The sequence below is a fragment of the Rhinatrema bivittatum genome, unplaced genomic scaffold, assembly GCF_901001135.1.
Source record: "Rhinatrema bivittatum unplaced genomic scaffold, aRhiBiv1.1, whole genome shotgun sequence".
Lineage (NCBI taxonomy): Eukaryota > Metazoa > Chordata > Amphibia > Gymnophiona > Rhinatrematidae > Rhinatrema > Rhinatrema bivittatum.
The window spans coordinates 9,284-14,631 of NW_021821124.1; the positions used below are offsets into that span (position 1 = coordinate 9,284).

The 5,348-nt window shown below is 43.8% G+C and overlaps 1 long non-coding RNA gene across 1 annotated transcript; it reads left to right on the forward strand.

Moving 5' to 3' along the window:
• The first annotated feature begins 732 nt into the window (after positions 1-732).
• On the forward strand, positions 733-5,348 carry LOC115082473. Its single transcript, XR_003854177.1, has 3 exons — positions 733-863; positions 3,036-3,096; positions 5,118-5,348. It is a non-coding gene; the product is annotated as an uncharacterized LOC115082473 (long non-coding RNA).

A 5,348-nucleotide genomic window follows, 5' to 3' on the forward strand; every position in this document is an offset into this window, starting at 1 on the left:
CATTTGATTATTGGGGGGGGGGTCAGATACACGGAGCAAAAGCTCCCTCCATGAACCTCTGGTTTGGGGCTCTGGCAGTGGCTGCCTGGGACTGAGCTGTGGGTCTCATCTGGGTCTGGATGTTTCACAGCCTTGACCTAAATAATCAAAGTATGCAAGGTCTGGCCAATCCCATGTGAATTTTAACCTGGAGGTTTACTGTGATAATGAATGCAAAAGTACACATCTAGATTTGCTTTGTTTATTGCCCCCCAAAAATACCCATGCCTGCTTTTGGTGAGGGCAGGTTGTTAAAGGAAAACTCTGCATATACTTTTCCCCCTGTCCTAACCCCAAACCAGAAATATTTACAAAACTACATGGGGAAAAGCCCATGCCTTGATATATGCTCCTATTTTTACTTGTGTAGAGGATAGACAATAATCAAACAGCCCATTTCTGTGGATAAAAGAGCGCTTTACCCCCGGACATGGCTTTCATTATTATCCTCCCTGTATATAATGGTGATGTGCGTTCAGTCTTACACATTTTAAAGTCTGAACCTTTCTTTAACAGATAAAGAAAAAAAGCGAGCATGAAGAGGACCGAATGACTATACCCCCTCCCCCTCCCTCTCCCCCCCCTTGAGTGACTGCTTCCCTTCCCCTCCCCTCCCCAGACCTTGTTCTCCCCTTACCCTATTCCTACCCCTGTAACTCCCTCCCCTGCCCCCATCCTCCATCCCCGTGTGAATGTGCATGAATGTGTATGAATGTGTCCCCTCACCTTCCCCCCTCCCCCAACCTCCCACTCCCTTGCCCCTTCCATCCTTGTCACCCTTCCCTTTTCCCTTTTCCCACCATCAATCCCATTTCAGAACCCCGGTAAGTTACAGCTACAGTCTGTCCGGTTTTTAAAAATTACCCATCTTCTCCCAAATATTCCTGAAAAGTATTGTCCTATCAAGTTTGCCTGTCTTGTCCAAAATTTAAAAAAAAAAAGTAGTTCAAGGTCAACTCTGGGGCTTTCTAGAGAAGATGTTAGTGTTTCATGCTAAACACGCAGGTTGCAGGAAGTGCTTCAGCATGCAGACAGCCCTCACGGTCCCTTGATGCAGCCCTATAGGATTTCTCTCTTCTTTGTCAGCCCTGGTTATATCTTTGTTACTAGTTTTAACAGGATGCATTCATTACGACCATTTATTTATAGCAGGGAATTCTGTTTATTTTATTCTTTGTACACTGCATTGATTTCCTTTTGTGATTAATCAAGCTAATCAATCATCATAATTAAAAAGAAAACATGACAAACAATCCAACAGGAAATCAGTAACAGAGAAATGAACAAAACTCACAATCTCCAGAGCAAAATAAAAATAATCTGAGTGAAATTAAACTTCACCGCCTCTTTCAAAGAGCCAAGTTTTGAGGCTTTTCCTAAAAATCCTGAATTCTTTCTCACTGTGTAAAGACAGAGGAAGAGTATTCCAAAATATGCAGCTAAATAGGAAAACCCCCTCTCTCTTGCATGCTCCAGACAAATTTCTCTAGGAGAGAGAACTGGAAGTAATGCCAGCTGAGATGAACTTAAAAACCTTGCAGGCTCATCAGTAATGCCAGCTGAGATGAACTTAAACCTTGCAGGCCTCATCAGGAAGTAAGAGAGGTCATGATACGTGGCCATGATAACCTGCAAATTAGCCTAAGAAAATAAAAACAAATCTTTGTGCTAGAAGAGAAGTGAGGAGCAAAACTTAATGAGTTATCAAACTTGACTCCTAATAAAGTAACACTATTTGTTAACTGAATAGAAGGACCAGCCATCGGCGGGGAAGGAAGTGAATTTAATTACATTTCTAGTAAAACAAATGCCCTCCGAGTTTCCTGGGCTTACCTTTATCTTCTTCTCCCCTATCAATCCCTGCCCCTTCCAGGTGGTGAGAGAGAGGAAGGTAAATAGAGACATTATTGATAAATATGTATTAATAATGCATCTAAATGGCAGATGAAATTTCATGAGGGTGACCAAGCCATTCTTTGGGATTCTGCCTGACCTGGATTGGCCACTCTCGCAGACAGGATGCTGGGATTGATGGACCTTTGGTCTGATCCAGAATGGCATTTCTTATGTTATTTATCTAGCTCCAGGAGCAGAGAGAGAATAACTGATGTTATTCCATTTATTTTTAAGTTCAGACACATTATCTAACCTTGCTGGCCTTAGATGTAAAGTATTATGCACTTTACAAACTAGAAGCATCATCCTCTCACTGGCAGTGTGGCCCGATTGATTGTGAGGGTGCACAGTCCGCATGGAGGGACATTCTTGTAAGATGGAGCAGTGAAATTGCTCTGTGGGAAGGAATTACCTGCTGGGGGATGCACGATGGCCAAGGTTTGTGCTCTATCACTGGCAGGTCATGGGTAATAACCACAGTGTATGTCGAGCCCCAGGGGAGGGAGATGGGGACATGCAGTCAAAGACTGGAGAAGAGGGGTTAGTGAGCTCAGGGATCATAAGGGTGGGCCTCTGGGTCGGGAGGGGGGTGAGGTCAGGGGTCATGGTAAAGGGTGGGCTCTGGGGCTGGAGTAAGCTCGGGTCAGGGGAGGGGGGGTGAGGTCAGGGGTCATGGTAAGGGAGGGCTCTGGGGCTGGAGTAAGCTCTGGGGTCACGGGACAGGTGGATATTTTTTTAGATTAAGGGGGGCAAGGTCCTTCAATGAAGGTAGATTCTCTGGAGCTGCTCAGGGTAAGTTTTCAGGAAGCTGCTCAGTGCTGAACCAGCTAAGCTAAATTTGGGAACATTTCCAGCCGCCCATGCTGTGATTGACAATGTATCCAATAAACGTAATTAACGCTTGTGGCCACTCAGCAGCTCTTCTGAAAATTTGCCCCTTACCTTGTATACAGAAATGGACACAATTAACTTTGTGATAACCAAGATCAATGCCTGTACCGCAGATGGAAAGTAGGGACATCATGAAATGCTCACACGTCTCCTTTCTTTCTCTTTCCTGGTTCTGCCTCGTCCTGCCAACTTCTGCACCGGTGCATTAGATTTTCCCTTGCCATCCCGTATCCCGTGTGTGTGTGGTGTGATTGCAGTGAAGACAGAAAGGTAAGGAGCCTTTGCAAACATCACTTTGTGCCCTGGAATACCTTTAAAGGTCCTTGATCAGCGGATTTGTCCAGCTGAGTTTGGAATTTAGCAGGACAAACTGCAAAGTGTTAAAATTGTGGGCCAATGAATGGTTAACTTTACCTGGATAAAAAGAGAGATGACCGGGTGTGGGGCTTATGTTTAGTTGGGTAGCAGCCCTGAAGTTAGCTAGATAAACTTACTCCACTGTCTTTGGATCTATCCAGCGGGAACTCGTACCTGGGTAAGTCCAGCTAACTTCCTGCTCTCGGCACCGCTGCATGGACCTATTAGTTTATAAATATAAATGAAACATTTTGTTGGTATTCAGGGACTTCACAGTGCTAATCAGTGATTTCTCAGAGACGAGAAGTCCCTCAGAGCACAGGGAACTGTCTGCCCTCTATAGTTACTCCAGTGAGCCATAGCAAATGGTTTAGTCCACTCACTACCCTAAACTAGGTCCTCCTCTGGGAGGAGCTTAGACCTTAGAAAAGGCACCAGAAAAGACAAAACAATAAATAAAAACAACTGAGGAATCACTAAATAGCAGTCAAATGTTTATTTATTAGCACAATCTGTGGTCAGAAGACCTCATTGATTCAGATGCTGGTTGGTCACTGCAGCTCTACCTGACACAAAAACCTGAAAAAACTGTGAGAGACTTGGTGCAGGACCCTGCTGACACCCAGTACTAACTCACCAGTCACTAATCCTTCACAGAAACAATGCTAATAAATGAATGTTTGTTATTATATACAAGAAAAGGATTTACAGTTAACTCAAAAGGCTTGAAAAACTGGAAACAGCAAAGAGGAAAAAAGAAAAAGGACAGTAACTGCTGGTACTTAAGTTTGTCTGCAGAGTGAAATGCTGCATCCTTCCCAGTCAGATAGGAGGGTCCTGTGCAACCTTTTCCTGTCAACCCACAGCTGTACTTCCCAGCTGAAACAGGTCTCTCTCTCTTTCTGCTAATTCTAACTGTCATCCTCTCAGCCCGTTCTGTCCCTTAACAGATCCTCAGCAGCAGTGCAATGTCTGCTGAAACGAGCATCTCTCTCCCAGTGTTACAGCCTCTCTCTCTCAGAGCCTTAGCAGCAGGGTGAAGACATGGGTCCTGGGATTCATCCCCTCAGCTCCAGCTCCTGGTGCCAGTGGAACACTGCGCTCTTATACTGCTGCCTGCTGACCGGCTGAAGATCATCTGAATAAAAAAAACATTCTCTCAATATACCAGGCAAATAATACTAACAATTACAAATCCTGCTCATCACCAAGAATAATTTTCCAAGTGTGTGGCTCGACTTTTGGGCTGTATCTGAGGGATATTTGAAAATTCTGCTGACTTCCGCCTTCCAGCTCTGCCTCAGCTCCATCCCTGAAATGCCTCTGCTCACTGCTGTAAAAGACTATTGGTTAAAGCAGTGGGCTGGAAGCCAGGGTTTAAATCCCACTGGCACCACTCCTTGTGGCCTCAGGGTCAGATTGTGAGCCCACTATGAATAGAGAAATAACTACAGTACCTGAATGTCATCCACTTTGAAGTGCTGAAAGTTGGAATATAAAAAAAAACAAAAACAAACCCAACCTCAGGCTCCTGATTGATTTACCCAAGTAACCTCTACAGTACTGATTCAATGGCCCATTTCTTTTTTTTTTTTTTTTTGTTTAAACATTTTTATTGACAATGATAACAAATGAGGTTCATAACAGTAACATTACAATTCAATACACATAATGGAATACACAATTGTCACCAATGAACTAGCATCCGTAGCTAAGGTTTTATGATAATTATGATAGTACATTCCCCAGTCCTCTCCCCCCCCAGCTACCAGGTATACAACAGAAAAGAAAGAGAAATACATAGGAAAGGAATGGAGATTTACAATATCATGCTAATCAATTGCATAAAGGGAGCATTCTGCTTATATGGAAAGAATATAAAAGTTATCCAACATACGTACATGGCCAAACATATGGTAATGCCACCCACACAGGTAATATACGCCAAGACCTGAATACATGCAGAGAATGCTATGTGGATATAGTTATGCCGATTGCTGAGCTTCCAACCACTGAAGATATGGATCCCAAACCTTATGAAAAGCCGGCAGGCGATCCAGTGAACCGCTGCGAGGCGGCCTAGTTGATAACATGCATGTAGTCTGTTTTGTATTTTAGCTAAACTGGGCAGTGTGCTGCTAATTCTGTACGAGCTGCAATAAAAA